We start from the raw sequence: 18,119 nt of genomic DNA, 5'->3' as shown, positions 1-18,119 counted from the left end.
GTTAAAGGGAGCAGGAGAAACAGGAAGGCCAGGAGAAAGTGAAGTAATGTGGTAAGGGAGCCAAGATAATCCAGTATAACCAAGCGAAGGAAAGTTTCTTTATGGTTCACACTGTCTAGCAGAACCATAAAGAAAGTAAGGATGAGAACTGACAAAGGAACAACAGGTCTGGAAGGATTTCAACAGTTAAGAGCTCCCTGGACCTTCCCCCAAGCATAAAGGTAAATGATCAGAGACTCAAAAGGTAAAGCCTACAGTACAAAGCATTCCTGAACATCACACAATAAAAATTCTACCTAAGGTTTTGTTCTGTTTTAGAGACAGTGTGATTCTTAGGCTCCTTTATATAACCTGACTGCAAAAGTGTGGAAGGATGTAGGGTCTGCTCTAAAAGCTCTCATCTGACTGCTCTAAGGGCGAGATCACACTCTTGACCTCTGCTTTGTGGAACTTCTCATGAGCCTGGTTGAAATGTTGACCTGGCCATATCCCAACCAGCCTTTTTGGGCTCCATAAAAGTAGAAAATATCTACTCTTTTTCTGTTCACATTCTTGTTCTCCCATGGGATCTACCTTGCTCGGTTTACTCACCTTACTTTACCTGTCAGGGAAGGAGGATGGTTAGTTACTGAAACACTGTAAGATTGATATATAAGCCTCTTAATTATTCCTTTGAATATGAGATCTCTCTTTAAATGAGAATCTCTCTTCATTTTGCGTTCAGTTCAGTTCAGTCACTCAGTCGTGTCCGACTCTTTGCGACCATGAGATACATTTTTAATTTACTTTTGATTGAAGGATAACTGCTTTACAGTATTTTGTTGTTTTCTGTCAAACTTCAGCATGAATCAGTCATCAGTTCAGTTCAGTCACTCAGTCGTGTCTGACTCTTTGCGACCCCATGAATCGCAGCACACCAGGCCTCCCTGTCCATCACCATCTCCCGGAGTTCACTCAGACTCACATCCATCAAGTCAGTGATGCCATCCAGCCATCTCAGCCTCGGTTGTCCCCTTCTCCTCCTGCCCCCAATCCCTCCCAGCATCAGAGTCTTTTCCAATGAGTCAACTCTTCGCATGAGGTGGCCAAAGTACTGGAGTTTCAGCTTCAGCATCATTCCTTCCAATGAACACCTAGGACTGGTCTCCTTTAGGATGGACTGGTTGGATCTCCTTGCAGTCCAAGGGACTCTTCTCCAACACCACAGTTCAAAAGCATCAATTCTTCAGTGCTCAGCCTTCTTCACAGTCCAACTCTCACATCCATACATGACTACTGGAAAAACCATAGCCTTGACTAGATGGACCTTAGTCGGCAAAGTAATGTCTCTGCTTTTGAATATACTATCTAGGTTGGTCATAACTTTTCTTCCAAGGAGGAAGTGTCTTTTAATTTCATGGCTGCAGTCACCATCTGCAGTGATTTTGGAGCCCAAAAAATAAAGTCTGACACTGTTTCCACTGTTTCCCTATCTATTTCCCATGAAGTGATGGGACCGGATGCCACGATCTTCATTTTCTGAATGTTGAGCTTTAAGCCAACTTTTTCACTCTCCTCTTTCACTTTCATCAAGAGGCTTTTTAGTTCCTCTTCACTTTCTGCTATAAGGGTGAATCAGCCATAGGTATACATATATCCCCTCTTTTTTGAACCTGCCTCCCATTTCCCTTCCCATCCCACCCCTCTAAGTTGATACAGAGTCCCTGTTTGAGTTTCCTGAGCCATATTTTTAATGGATTACTTTTATTATGAAAAATTGATAGACACAACGGAAATCATGTAATGTATGTTATGATATAATCACAAGAGAGAAATGACATTCTTGAACCAAGCACCCAATTTAAGATCTGGACTACTACCTTTGAAGTCCTCTGTATGGCCCTCCCTGGTTTCATATATTTTTTGAAATAATGCAAACCACTTAATCAGTGAACCCCAGGAACCTAGGCTTGGATTAGTGGGGTGAGAACTTTGGAAGAGATTTGGTGCTGTCCACCCTGTAGGTGCTGATGAGTCTTCAGAAAGGTGGGAGAGCTACCATCTCTTAGAGGAAAAAGGAAGCGTTCCTCTTCTTTCTCTCTTTCTCCTCTCAACTTTTTAAAATTACATACCTCCTTTCTCTGCTGGAAGGACCAGGGAAGTCTACTTATAGAAGAAGCAGGTACAAAGCCCTGCAATTCTGTCTCCTCCCTTTTCTACCAGTTGGCTTTTGTTAGGGTTTACTAGGTATTTTTTCTTAATAAAATCAGATATGCACTAGGAAAGTAAACATCAGGATCATAGAGCTGGTAACCATTTATTTATAACAGAAACACACAGATTTGATAGCTAGAAAATATTTTAAAGATAATTAAATCCAATCTTCTCATTTTATAGCTGAGAAAACCAAGGTATAGGACTTGACAAAGTCATTCAGCTAAATACATGTCTTTAGTCTAAACAATTATTTTTATTTCCTATTATTTAATTCCCATCATTGATAGATTTTCATTATTAAAAACTTGATCGCATTATTGACCATTTTACTTTAGTCTGAGGTACCTGGCCAGAACAAAGTATAAGCATTTTCACTTAGCAATATTAATAAAAAATAAATTTTGAGTAGTATACAGAAAGGGGATATATATTTATATCAATGCAAAACATTTTATCTTATTCATAACAGCATTTCTGCTTTCAATCAAAAGTCAGTGAATATTCTATCATACTTTTTTTACATCCTTACATTCTTTAACCTTATTTCTACTTCTAATAAAATACAAAATTGAGCTGAATCTTCAAAAATAAAGATACTTTAGCATACTTTTAAAAGGTGGAGATGATAATCATTAAGTATTTTGCCATATCAGGAACCTACCTTGCTACTATTTAATTATTTAACCAGACATTTTGAATGCCTATCAGGTGGCCAACATTGTTTCAGACATATATCTTCTTCAGGATAAAAATGTTTCCAATTTAAGATTTTTTAACAATGCCTTTATTTATTCATTTGTTTATTTACTTTATGCAACACATTTTACTTCTATTGTTCTCCAGGCATTTTGGTAGGCACTGTTGAGAATAAAGCAGATACAGAAACAACTCTTAAAGAACATACAATCAACAGATAGAGGGACATGTTTACTTAAATAACTACAATATACAGAAGCCAACCAGATGGTGTAAATGCATGAAACAAGCTGAGTGTAAGGCAACAAGCAATGAAGAAGAGGATGTTATTCTTTATTTTAGGAGAAAGAATGAAAAAAGAGAAGATACAGAATACGAGGATAGGAGGAAGACGAGAGAGAGGGAGTGGTGGGGAGAAGAGTGCAGAGGGAGAGGAGGGAAGAGAAAAGAAAGGGAAGGACCAGGACTGCGCCTTGAGGAACTCCAGAATTTCAACACTGAGAGGTCACGTAGAGGAAGTAGGTAGAGGGAGACCACTGTGATAGGAGAAAAGCCAGGAAAGCATGGTGTCCCCAAAGCCATAGGGTGTAAATGTGTCAAGATGGAGTAAAAGGCCAACTGTGTCAAATTTTGCTGGAAGCATCTACTGGACCTGATAACACTGAGGTCACTGGTACCCTTGACAAGAGCAGTTTCAGCACTGTGGTAGAGCTGGAGGCCAAGCTGAAATGTTCTGAAAAGTAGATAGAAAACAGAAAAATAGAGGTCGCATGAAAGCAACTCTTTTAAGAAGTTTTACTCTGAAGGGAGCAAAGAAATCGGGCAGTCATCAAAGTGGGACAAGCAATCAAGTAAAGTGGTTTTTTAAGACAGTTGATATTAACAAATGCCAATAAACACATGAAATGATGCTCAACATCATTAACCATTAGGGAAATGCAAATTTAAAATACACTGAGGTACTACATCAGATACTTTAGGACGGCTACTATTAAAAAAAAAAAAAACAGAAAATAAAAAATGTTGGAAGGGATGTGGAGAAAATGGAACACGTGTGTACCATTGACGGGAATATAAAATGGATGGTGCAGCCACTATGGAAAACTTTAAAACAGAAGCTCTTCAAAAACTTTAAAATAGAAGTATCATATGACTGGCAATTCCACTTCAGCATATATACCCAAAATAAATGAAAGTAAGGTATCTAAGAAATGTTTGTATATCCATATTTTATAGCAGCACTATTCACAATAGTTACAATGTGGAAGCAATCAGTGTCCATTGATGGATGAATGGATAAGCCAAATGTGGTAAATACCTACAATACAATATTATTCAGCCTTAAAAAGGAAGAAAACATTGACTTATATTACAATATGGATGAAACTTGGGCCTACTATGCTAAGTGAAATAAGCCAATCACAAAAAGACCAATGCAGTATGATTCCAATTATATGAGATACTGAGAGAGTAGTCAAAGTCACAGAGACAAAAAGTAAAATGGCAGTTTCCCGGAGATGGGGGGGGGGAGGGAGAATGATGAGCTATTGTTTAATAGGACCAGAGTTGCAGTTTTATAAGTACAGAGAGTTATAGAGGAGGATGGTGGTGAGAGTTGCACATTCTGAACATATTTAATTCCACTAAACTTCACACTTAAAATTGTCAAATGGTAAATTTTATGTCATGTACACTTTACCACAGTAAAAAATGAAAGACAAAAAGACAGTTGATATCAGATCAAGTTTGCCTACTGATGGGGATAATCTGGGAAAGACGAAGGTACTGATGGTGCTAGAAAGAGATGGACAAAGAAGGGAAATCGGCCACACCCTAGAGAAGGAGAATGGAAGCCAGGCAGAGAGAGGGAGAGGGGTTAGGAAAGAGGGAGAGGTGAAGGCGGGGGAGAGAGAGACAAAGGGAAGGAAGAAGAAAGAGAGGAAGGGAGGGAGGGAAAGCAGGAGGAAGAAGGAGAGAGAAAGAAAGCAAGAGAGAGGTGGGGGAGAAAGAAAGAGGGGGAAAGAGAAGGAGCGAGGGGGAGAGAGGGAGAGAAAGGAAGGAGGAGGGAAGAAAGGAAGGTAGGGAAGAAGAAAGGAGGGTGGGATGGAGAGTTGACCTAAAGAGGGACACTTCTTCCATTGCACTATAAACAAGAAGGAAAGCATGGTGATAAATTCGGTGGTGGAATTATGAGGGAGTTCCCATTTAACGCCTTCTATTTCCTACCTAGCATAAGGGAGGACATCGTTTGAGAAGAAGGAAGGAGGGTGAGTGAGAAATGGGCAGAGGCAGGAAAAGATACAAAAAAAATCCCTGTGGAGTGTGAAAGAAGAAATCCCTCCAGAGAAACATGGTAGAAGTGCAGAGCATCCAGCTGTGATTTGGGATCACAAAGTTAAGGCACAGTCAGTCAGCTCTATTTTTATTGACTCCAGCAAAGTTCAGCTACATGGAGAAGCCAAAAATCACCTGTGCATCGTGAGATTCTGAGTTGTAGACCCAGGGTAGAGCCTGAGCTTCCGGGTTTCTAACAAGCTTGCAGGTGACACCCTACTACTGGATCACCAAGTCACACTTTGAGTGGCAAGGGACTAGAGCCCATTCCTTTGCCATTTTCTTCTCAAGCACTTAAGTAGAGAGCAGGTCTGTCGCCCTTAAGTCTGAAAATAATTTAAAAAACAGTTAAATTAAAATGATAATAATTTAAAAGGAGGGAAGCATGGAGAAAGTGGAGGAGTGTCTGTATCGGAAATACCTTTTCTTGCCCCTCTTCTCTTCTACATTTCCAGGCTTGGCAACATCATACAATCTCACAGCTTCAATCACCATTTTTATGTGGATATGATGACTCCTTTCTTGGCTCCAAAGGCCTAATGGACACATCCATATAAGTGTCCCACCAGCAATTAAAACAACAAATTCCCCCAATATTTGCTTCTTCTCGGTCTTTCGATGTATTGATTCTTCTTACTCTCTGGCTTCCACATTTAAGAAGTTGTTAAGACCCATTGATTTATTCCTAAAGTATTAGTAACTTCAGTGAATGCAAATTAGAACTACACCAAGATACCACTTCCCCTTAGCCAACAGGCAAAAATTCAAAAGTTTGACGACACACTCTGCTAGCATGATTGTGAGAAACAGAGGCTTACATGCATTGCTAGTGAGAATTAAAGATGGCATATGCCTATGGAGTGGATTTTTGCAATAATATAGCACAATTACCTACACTTTGACTTTTGACCTAGAGGAGTCATCCCACGCTGAAGGTCAGGAGGGGTGGCAGTGAGGAGATACCCCTCATCCAAGGTAAGGAGCAGCAGCTGCGCTTTGCTGGAACAGCCGTGAAGAAATACCCTACGCCCAAGGTAAGAGAAACCCAAGTAAGATGGCAGGTGTTGCAAGAGGGCATCAGAGGGCAGACACACTGAAACCATACTCACAGAAAACTAGTCAATCTAATCACACTAGGACCACAGCCTTGTCTAACTCAATGAAACCAAGCCATGCCCACGGGGCAACCCAAGACAGGCGGGTCATGGTGGAGAGGTCTGACAGAATGTGGTCCACTGGAGAAGGGAATGGCAAACCACTTCAGTATTCTTGCCTTGAGAACCCCATGAACAGTATGAAAAGGCAAAATGATAGGATACCAAAAGAGGAACTCCCCAGGTCAGTAGGTGCCCAATATGCTACTGGAGATCAGTGGAGAAATAACTCCAGAAAGAATGAAGGGATGGAGCCAAAGCAAAAACAATACCCAGCTGTGGATGTGACTGGTAATAGAAGCAAGGTCCGATGCTGTAAAGAGCAGTATTGGATAGGAACCTGGAATGTTAGGTCCGTGAATCAAGGCAAATTGGAAGTGGTCAAACAGGAGATGGCAAGAGTGAATGTCGACATTCTAGGAATCAGCGAACTAAAATGGACTGGAATGGGTGAATATAACTCAGATGACCATTATATCTACTACTGCGGGCAGGAATCCCTTAGAAGAAATGGAGTAGCCATCATGGTCAACAAAAGAGTCCAAAATGCAGTACTTGGATGCAATCTCAAAAGTGACAGAATGATCTCTGTTCATCTCCAAGGCAAACCATTCAATATCATGGTAATTCATGTCTATGCCCCAACCAGTAATACTGAAGAAGCTGAAGTTGAACGGTTTTATGAAGACCTACAAGACCTTTTAGAACTAACACCCAAAAAAGATGTCCTTTTCATTACAGGGGACTGGAATGCAAAAGTAGGAAGTCAAGAAACACCTGGAGTAACAGGCAAATTTGGCCTTGGAATGCGGAATGAAGCAGGGCAAAGACTAATAGACTTTTGCCAACAGAATGCACTGGTCATAGCAAACACCCTCTTCCAACATCACAAGAGAAGATTCTACACATGGACATCACCAGATGGTCAACACTGAAATCAGACTGATTATATTCTTTGCAGCCAAATATGGAGAAGCTCTATACAGTCAATAAAAACAAGACCAGGAGCTGACTGTGGCTCAGATCATGAACCCCTTATTACCAAATTCAGACTTAAATTGAAGAAAGTAGGGAAAACCACTAGACCATTCAGGTATGACCTAAATAAAATCCCTTATGATTATACAGTGGAAGTGAGAAATAGATTTAAGGGCCTAGATCTGATAGATAGAGTGCCTGATGAACTAAGGACTGAGGTTCGTGACATTGTATAGGAGACAGGGATCAAGACCATCCCCATGGAAAAGAAATCCAAAAAAGCAAAATGGCTGTCTGGGGAGGCCTTACAAATAGCTGTGAAAAGAAGAGAAGCGAAAAGCAAAGGAGAAAAGGAAAGATATAAGCATCTGAATGCAGAGTTCCAAAGAATAGCAAGAAGAGGTAAGAAAGCCTTCTTTAGCGATCAATGCAAAGAAATAGAGGAAAACAACAGAATGGGAAAGACTAGAGATCTCTTCAAGAAAATTAGAGATACCAAGGGAACATTTCATGCAAAGATGGGCTCGATAAAGGATGGAAATGGTATGGACCCAACAGAAACAGAAGATATTAAGAAGAGGTGGCAAGAATACACAGAAGAACTGTACAAAAAAGATCTTCACGACCCAGATAATCACGATGGTGTGATCACTCATCTAGAGCCAGACATCCTGGAATGTGAAGTCAAGTGGGCCTTAGAAAGCATCACTACGAACAAAGCTAGTGGAGGTGATGGAATTCCAGTTGAGCTGTTTCAAATCCTGAAAGATGATGCTGTGAAAGTGCTGCACTCAATATGCCAGCAAATTTGGAAAACTCAGCAGTGGCCACAGGACTGGAAAAGGTCAGTTTTCATTCCAATCCCAAAGAAAGGCAATGCAAAAGAATGCTCAAACTACCGCACAATTGCACTCATCTCACATGCTAGTAAAGTAATGCTCAAAATTCTCCAAATCAGGCTTCAGCAATACATGAACCGTGAACTTCCTGATGTTCAAGCTGGTTTTAGAAAAGGCAGAGGAACCAGAGATCAAATTGCCAACATCCACTGGATCGTGGAAAAAGCAAGAGAGTTCCAGAAAAACATCTGTTTCTGCTTTATTGACTATGCCAAAGCCTTTGACTGTGTGGATCACAATAAACTGCGGAAAATTCTGAAAGAGATGGGAATACCAGACCACCTAACCTGCCTCTTGAGAAATCTGTATGCAGGTCAGGAAGCAACAGTTAGAACTGGACATGGAACAACAGACTGGTTCCAAATAGGAAAAGGAGTAGGTCAAGGCTGTATATTGTCACCCTGCTTATTTAACTTCTATGCAGAGTACATCATGAGAAACGCTGAGCTGGAGGAAGCACAAGCTGGAATCAAGATTGCCGGGAGAAATATCAATAACCTCAGATATGCAGATGACACCACCCTTATGGCAGAAAGCGAAGAGGAACTAAAAAGCCTCTTGATGAAAGTGAAAGAGGAGAGTGAAAAAGTTGACTTAAAGCTCAACATTCAGAAAACGAAGATCATGGCATGTGGTCCCATCACTTCATAGGAAATAGATGGGGAAACAGTGGAAACAGTGTCAGACTTTTTTTTGGGGGGGGGGGCTCCAAAATCACTGCAAATGGTGACTGCAGCCATGAAATTAAAAGACGCTTACTCCCTGGAAGAAAAGTTATGACCAACCTAGATAGCATATTGAAAAGCAGAGACATTACTTTGCCAACTAAGTTCCGACTAGTCAAGGCTATGGTTTTTCCAGTAGTCATGTATGGATTGAGAGTTGGACTGTGAAGAAGGCTAAGCACTGAAGAATTGATGCTTTTGAACTGTGGTGTTGGAGAAGACTCATGAGAGTCCCTTGGACTGCAAGGAGATCCAACCAGTCCATTCTGAAGGAGATCATCCCTGAGATTTCTTTGGAGGGAATGATTCTAAAGCTGAAACTCCAGTACTTTGGCCACCTCATGCGAAGAGTTGACTCATTGGAAAAGACTCTGATGCTGGGAGGGATTGGGGGCAGGAGGAGAAGGGGACGACCGAGGCTGAGATGGCTGGATGGCATCACCGACTCGATGGATGTGGGTCTGAGTGAACTCCAGGAGTTGGTGATGGACAGGGAGGCTTGGCGTGCTGCGATTTGTGGGGTCGCAAAGAGTCGGACACGACTGAGCGACTGAACTGAACTGTCTTTTGACCTAGGAATCTATCCTAAAGACACGTTGGCAACACATAAAATGATATGTACACATGCCCATTCACTGTACTACGATTTATAATAACCAATGATTCAAAACAACCCTCAATGTCCATCAAGAAGGGACTGCTGAATAAGTTACAATATGTTCAAATGATGGAGTATTATGCAGACACAAAAAGGAATGAGAAAACTCCCTACATACAGGTAGGAAAGAATGTAAGTGAAAATGCAAGACACAGAAGAGCATACATATTATTTGCTCTTTAAATAAAAAAGAGAAAGAATAGTAACACTTATACATATTTCCTTATGTTTTCAAAAAGAAGAAATGTAAGGATAAATCAAAACCTTAAAAAAAAAGGATTACCTATAACAGAAAGGAAAGAACTATGAGGAGGGGATAAACATGGAAGTCGCGTGCCATATTTTATAGCTTTTACTTTAAAAGCACTAAAATGTTTTATATAATCAAAACATAAAATTAAATAGAAAAACCACAAAGCAATCAATAAACATCAAACAATCTGAAATCTTCAGTGGCTTCCCACTACCTACCCACTAGGTCCAAACTCCTCAATCTTGTCTCAGTGCTCTGAGGCTGATCCAGCCAGGCATTCCCATCTTACTTTCTGATGGTTCCCACCCTGCCACACCCCTGGCATCACATACTCACATACTAACCACTAGCATCCAAGTACCCAGTTTGTTTCCCCAGTTAGATCATGCACCTCTTGAAAATGAAACCCACCTCTGATCCATTTTGGAAACCGTCAAAGTTCAATCTCTAGAATTATCATATGGTAACATAAATTGGTGATAATTCTGGCATCTGAAAGCTATTGGCTGGAAATTTTGTATTTATTTTGGAGAATTCAAGGAAGCCAGAGCTCCTTGATATTAATAGTATATCAAATATCTGGCTAAAGTGTAACTTTCTAGTTACAAAATAAAGACAACAATGGAAGCAACCCAAGGGTCCTATGGGTGAATGAATAAAAATATGGTATAGCCATACAATGGATGATTATTCAGTCTTAGAAAGGAAGGGAATTCTGACACCTCCCACAACACAGAAGAACCTTGAAGACATTATGCTAAATGAAATGGGTCTCAAAAGGACAAATACCATATGAGTTCACAGGTAAGAGGTTTCCAGAGTAGTCAAATTCATAGACACAGAAAGGAGCATGCCAGTTGCCAGAAGCTTGGAGTAGCAGGCAGTAGGGAAATATTATTTAATGGGTACAGAACTTCAATTTCGCAAAATGGAAAGACTTCTGGAGATGGATAGCGGTGATGGTTACACAAAGTGAATGTACCTAATGTCACTAAACTGTATACTTAAAAATAGACAAAACAGTAAATTTTATGTTATATATATTTTATCACAATTTTTTTTAAAAAATTTTAAAGCAAAGAAAATGAGCCACAAGAAAACATTTTAATGGTGACCTTTTAATACCTTGTGCGTGGGTGCATGCTAAGTCACTCAGTCGTGTCTGACTCTTTGCAACCCTATGGACTGTAGTCCACCAGGCTCCTCTGTCCATGGGATTCTCCGGGAAAGAATACTGGAGTGGGTTTCCATGCCCACCTCCTCCCAGGGATTAAACCCATGTCTCTTATGTCTCCTGCATTGGCAGGTGGGTTCTTTACTACTAGTGCCATCTGGGAAGCCCTTTAATACCTTATATTAATATAAAAACAATTTAACCAAATTTCCTAAAGGAAATCAGTCCTGAATATTCATTGGAAGGACTGATGCTAAAGCGGAAACTAATACTTTGGCGACCTGATGCAAAGTACTGACTCATTTGAAAAGACCCTGATGCTGGGAAAGATTGAAGGCGGGAGGAGAAGGGGACAACATAGGATGAGATGGTTGGATGGCATCACCGACTCAATGGGCATGAGTTTGAGTAAACTTCAGGAATTGGTGATAGACAGAGAGGCCTGGAGTGCTGCAGTCCATGGAGTCACAAAGAGTTGGACAGGACTTAGAGACTGAACTAAACTGAACTGATCCCCTCCAGGGCCATTAAAGATTACCTAGGGAAGAGAAAGTTGGCTTTTTGCTTTAAACCTGGTACCATGTTCTCCCCTTAGAGGAGTATTTCCAACAGAAAATCCTGCCTGTGGACTGCTTTACCCCTGGGCTTTGTATAACCAGAAGTTACACACAGCTGATTACTTTAAAAGGTGTTTCTAAGACTCTGATAGTTGTTTCTAATCAAAGCTTTGTATTGGCATTGATCCATAATATTTGCTTTGATGCTTCTGAGTAGAGGAATGCTCTATCCTTCCTTTCCCTTCCCACAGAAAAAAAATCACTGAACAGTGAGTTACTGCTGCGGTTGAGAAACCCCTTGGGAAGAATTTACCTTCACAAGGTAAAACTCTGCATCTTGCACCATACTTATACAAAATGCAAATAATAGGGGACATTGTTGGGGGGGGATAAGAGGTATGTGGGAAGGTTCTACACTTTTCAATCAATTTTTTGTAAAACTAAAACTGCTCTAAAAAACATAGTCTATTAATTGAAAAACTAAAGCTCTGCATCTTAAGTTCCCTGTGCTGTTGGTACAGCAAATAATCATATTGATCCATGTAAGTAAAATGATGCTTTCTTAATAAGGAAATACATTCTCCTTTAATATGCAATATAAATTAAGGGATATTTTGCTAGCCAGTCATTTTTCAAAATATATTTGAACACTAGGAGAGGGGAAAAAAGAAAAAGTTGTAAGAATGCAATCAATCCCCAAGTTATAACTCCATAATTTCTGCTCCTGTCTGCATTGGAAACTCCACATTTCCAACTCTTGGCTTTCCTTTTCTCCTGCCATTTAGAGAATATAAACAGACATGTTGAAATCCTTGACCTTAGAGGCAATTAAATACTGGAAGGAATAAGTTATTGAAATGCCCTTCTAAGAGTTATTTAAAATGTAGATAGCAAGCTTATACTTTCAGCTATGATGGCATAGCTGGTATCGGACTAATCTTCCTGCTAAGAACATCTATAAAAGCTGGGGGAAATATCACACACACACACACACACACACACACACACACACCCCAACTGCTTGAAGGTAATGAAGAACAACTAGGGGGATAAGAGCAGAAATGCTCCCTGAAGAGAACCCTTTCTCAGAGCCACATTTTTCCCTCAGGACATTTAATACTATACAATGCAGAGCATGGAGATCAGAAATTAGCAGCCTAGAGACTGTGCAGTCTCATTGGGCTGGAAAGATAACACCTGGGACTTATGGACCACTGAGGAGTAAGGGGGTCATTAAACAGTAGGCTTTAAATTGAGACTAGAAGAGCCATGACCTATGACTAAGAAAAAACTAGAAACAGACCAGCCTCAACTGGCTCAAGGTGATTTTCCCATGCTCTATCTGGGAAAATTAAACTCTAAGGAAGATATTATGCAGAGACTCTATAATTTTTCATATATAATGTCCAGCATTCAAAGAAAAATACCAAACATTTCAGTTAAAACAGAACCAAATGACTGAAAACCAAGGGGAAAAATAGACAGAATAAACTGATTCAAAGGTGATCCATATACTGGAGTTACCAGACATGGGTTTTCCACTAACTGCCAAAATACTTAAACCAATACTTCACAAGAAAAAGAGAATACTTTAATGGCCAATAAATATATGAAAAGAAACTCAGTATCATTAGTAATCACAAGATAACACTACAAATCTTCCAGATTTGTTTAAAAAATACATTAAGTATTGATAAGGACAGAAATTAATTTGCACTGCAAAAACTGCTGTGAATCTAAATTGATGCAAATACTTTGAAATGTTCTTATGTAGAAGTTACAGAAGCTAAACATACATATACCCTGTGATCCAGTAGTCCATTCCTGGGTATACACATAACAAAAAAAATGAGTGTTGCTATCAACTGAAAAATAATAGATGTGAATATTCATAAAACTTTATTTATAATAGTCTAAATTGCAAATATGGACTTCCTAGGTGGCTCAGTGATAAAGAATCTGTCTGCAATGCAGGAGACACAGGCACAGTGCCTGGGTCAGGAAGATCCTCTGGAGAAGGAAATGGCAATCTGCTCCAGCATTCTTGCCCAGGAAATCCCATAGACCGAGGAGCCTGGTAGGCTACAGTCCATGGGACTGCAAAGAGTCAGACACAACTTAGGGACTGAGCACGTGGACAAATGGCAAATAGCCCAAATGTCCACCAACAGCAGAATGGTCTCTTCCACTGTATCCAATGCAATAATATAAGAAAACAAAAAAGAACAAACTTCATTCACCCAACCCATGATGATAAAGCTTATAAATATGATATTGAGGTAAAAAGCTAGACAAAAAAGAGAGCAAGCTATATGAGTTTAAAGATTAAAACCAGGTAAAATTAGACTACGGTGATATGACCCAGGATAGTGGCGATGTTCAACGGAAGCAGATAATGACTGAGAGAAGGCACAAGCAAGATTTCTGATATCAGAATAGTCTAGTCTTCTTTTGGGTGGATAGTGGAGAAGTGTGTTCATTTTGTGAACTGAGCACTACAAACTGTATACCTAAGATTTGTGTAGGTATAATGCACCTAAATCGAAAGTAACCAAAACACTCACAGTGGTTAGAAAAATAAATTATCTGGACAACTAAACATTCCATAACAATGGGGCAAAGCGCACCTGGACTACAAGGTTCTAGAGACAATGTTCGATTGTGATTCACTCACAGCAGCTCCTTTTGGAGCTATCTTATCTCTCTCTCTCTTTGGTCCCTGTCTTCCACATCCAATTTGGATTTGCAGCAAGTGGTTAGATTTTTTAACAATTTAACCCCAAAGTTAACATATTCAAGACTAAACTCTTCACCATTTGCCATTTCTCCCTTCATGCATTCCTTCCCATAGTCTCTATCAAAAATATGAGGGTCATCAACTTCCTGCTGATGAAGGTATTTGGTTGGTGCAAAAGTAACTGCAGTTTTGCATTGTTAACCTTTTTCGTTTGAATAAATGAGAACTTACTAACCTCTTGCAAGAAAATAACGGGATATGATGAAATGTTCAGGTAAATGAGATAAAAACTTTTGGATAAAAGCTTTAAAGTAATCATGTTTTGGTCTACTTAAAATGATCTTTCCAGATGTTTGGTAACTTAAGATTCTAAAGCTGTTCCAATTTAAGCTAAGTGATGCAAGTGTATTTATATAAAAGGTACTAAGACATCAATTATTCAAAAAAAATTAAAAGTATTTGAAAATATTAATGAAAATGTTTGGTATCACCTAAGGTGTTCTCTATAAGAAAACAGGGTTTCTCTGGTGATTTCAGATGGTAAAGAATCTGCCTGCAATGTGGAAGACCTGGGTTCAATCCCTGTGTTGGGAAGATGCCCTGAAGAAGGGAAAGGCAACTCACTCCAGTATTCTTGTCTAATTCCATGGACAGAGGAGCCTGGTGGCCTACAGTCCCTGGGGTCACAAAGAGTCAGATACAACTGAGCAACTAACACACACTGGAACACATTCTTAAATAAAGATGGTTATGTTATACATCATTTTAATGCATACTTACTGCTTTATGGAACGATGCTGAAGCTGAAGCTCCAGTACTTTGGCCACCTCATGCGAAGAGCTGAATCATTGGAAAAGACTCTGATGCTGGGAGAGATAGGGGGCAGGAGGAGAAGGGGACGACAGAGGATGAGATGTCTGGATGGCATCACTGACTCAATGGACGTGAGTCTGAGTGAACTCCGGGAGTTGGTGATGGACAGGGAGGCCTGGCGTGCTGCGATTCATGGGGTCGCAAAGAGTCAGACGCAACTGAGCGACTGAACTGAACTGAACTGCTTTATGGTTTTTTTGCTAATGACTTATTACTTGCTGGGTTTTTTTTTTTTTTTTTGGTTATAGTTCAGAGTTTTATTTGGTAAACAAGAGCTGACTCATTGGAAAAGACTCTGATGCTAGGAAAGATTGAGGGCACGAGGAGAAGGGGGCGATAGAGGATGAGATGGTTGAATGGCACTATCGACTCAATGGACATAAGTTTGAGCAAACTCTGGGAGATAGTGGAAGACAGAGAAGGCTGGCATGCTGCAGTCCGTGGGGGTCACAAAGAGTCAGACACAACTGAGCGACTGAATAGCAACAACAAGGATAGTACTTCCCCAAGGTGTGAGGGTGGGTGAATTCAAAGGAGTGGCCTCAACCGCCTCGGCTCCCTCTTTTTATACTTTTTGTCTCCTCCCCCTCCCCAACCCTCCACCCCAAGCCTGCCCTACGCCTTTAAGGCTAGTACCCATCCCTATCATCCATCAGGAAGGAGGAGTGTTTGCCTTTTCTTCCTTTTTTTCCACCTGAGGTTCCCATTCCGGTCCTAGGATTTTTCCTTTGTTTCCTTTCCATGGGCTTTCCCCTTTCTTTGTCTGTCTTTTGGCAGCTGCCATTTTGGACTCCTTTTTCTATTCTGTCTACCTAACATTCCCCCCTCAAGAGATGGGAGGCCCAATTCTTTGGGAATAGGGGCATTGAGGTCTCTCTGGCTACTTCCTGTACTTCCTGGCTACTTCTGAGTTGGGATGGCGAAGGGCACTGGGCCTCCCCCTGTTGCTGGTCTCAAGCCTCAGAGTCTTTATAGCAGTGTCAGTCTAAGGGTATATTTATTTTAGACTACGGAAATGATGTTAGACAAAAAGCAAATTCGAGCAATTTTCTTATTCAAGTTCAAAGTGTGTTATAAAGCAGCAGAGCCAACTCACAACATCAACAATGCATTTGGCCCAGAAACTGCTAATGAACGTAGTGCAATGGTGGTTCAAAAAGTTTTGTAAAGAAGACAAGAGCCTTGAAGATGAGGAGTGTAGTGGCCGCCCATTGGAAGCTGACAACCAATCAAGAGCAATCATCGAACCTCTTAACAACTACACAAGAAGTTGCTGAAGAACTCAGTGTTGACCATTCTACAGTCATTCAGCTTTTGAAGCGAATTGGAAAGATGAAAAACCTCGATCAGTGAGTGACTCGTAAGCTGACCGCAAATTTTAAAAACTGTCTTTTTGAAGTGTCATCTTCTCTTATTCTATGCAATGACAATGAACCATTTCTCCATCAGATTGTGACATGTGACAAAAAGTGGATTTTATATGACAGCTTAGTGCCTGGACTGAGAAGAAGCTCCAAAGCACTTGCCAAAGCCAAACTTGCACCAAAAAGAGTCACGATCACTGCTTGGCAGTCTGCTGCCAGTCTGATCCTCTACAGCTTTCTCAATTCCAGTGAAACCATTACATGTGAGAAGTATGCTCAGCAAATTGATGAGATGCACCAAAAACTGCAATGCCTGCAGACAGCACTGGTCAACAGAAAGGGCCCGATTCTTCTCCATGACAGCACTCAACTGCACATTGCACAACTTCAATGCTTCCAAAGCTGAATGAATTGGGCCACGAAGTTTTGCCTCATCTGCCACGCTCACCTGACCTCTCACCAACTGCTACCACGTCTTCAAGCATCTTGATAACTTTTTGCAGGGAAAATGCTTCCACAACCACCAACAGGCAGAAAATGCTTTCCAAGAGTTCACTGAATCCTGAAGCACAGATTTTTATACTACGGCAATAAACAAATGTATTTCTTGGTGAAAATACGTTGATTGTAATGGTTCCTATCTTGATTAATAAAGATGTGTTTGAGGCTAGTTATAATGATTTAAAATTTAAGGTCCAAAATTGCAATTATATTTGCATCAACCTAATAGAAGCCTCATCCCTGGGGCAGCATTATGCAGTTTCTAGAGGTTCTCCCTCAGAAGCCTTCCTCAGGTCCATGCCCTCTTCTCCAGCCACATTGCTTTCATTTTTCCTCTTTTGTGCATTCATTCATTCATTAACCTACTGTGTGTTTGTGAAATGTGGAGAGCATTCTGGTCCCTTTGAGAGGGGCTGATGATTGTGGAGGCAAGTCAGACATGGCCTCCATTAACCAAAGCCCTTGACTTTCTTTTTTTTAACTTTCTATTTGCTGTTCGGGTAGAGTCACTTAACAAACAATACTGTGATAGTTTCAAGTTAACAGCGAAGGAATTCAGCCGTACATACACCTGCATGCGCTCTCCCCCAAACTTCCCTTCCATCCAGGCTGTCACATAATATTTAGCAGAATTCCATGTGCAATACAGTAAATCCTTGTTTGTTATCCATTCCAAACATAGCAGTGTGTACATGTCCATCACAAACTCCATAACTATCCCTTCAACTATCCCTTCCCTCTGCCAGTAATCATAAGTTCATTCTCTAAGTTTGTGAGTCTCTTCCTGTTTAGTAACTTCATTTGTATCATTTATACTTAGATTTCACATATTAGGATTTTACAATATTTCTCCTTCTCTGAATGACTTATTTCACATGGTATGATATCTCTTTGTCCATTCATGTTGCTGCAAATGGCATTATTTCATTCTTTTAAGTGGCAGAGTAATATTCCTATATATATATACACACACACACACACACACCACATCTTCTTTATCCAGTCCTCTGTCAATGGGCA

The 18,119-nt window shown here is 40.4% G+C and overlaps 1 pseudogene; it reads left to right on the top strand.

The window, feature by feature from the left end:
- The first annotated feature begins 16,245 nt into the window (after window positions 1-16,245).
- LOC120856330 lies at window positions 16,246-17,248 on the top strand (annotated as a pseudogene).
- Window positions 17,249-18,119: the final 871 nt, after the last annotated feature.

This window comes from Oryx dammah, unplaced genomic scaffold (genome assembly GCF_014754425.2).
Source record: "Oryx dammah isolate SB20612 unplaced genomic scaffold, SCBI_Odam_1.1 HiC_scaffold_28, whole genome shotgun sequence".
In the NCBI taxonomy this organism is placed as follows: domain Eukaryota; kingdom Metazoa; phylum Chordata; class Mammalia; order Artiodactyla; family Bovidae; genus Oryx; species Oryx dammah.
Note: the sequence above shows the minus strand (reverse complement) of the source record. Positions and strands in the feature narration are given on the sequence as shown.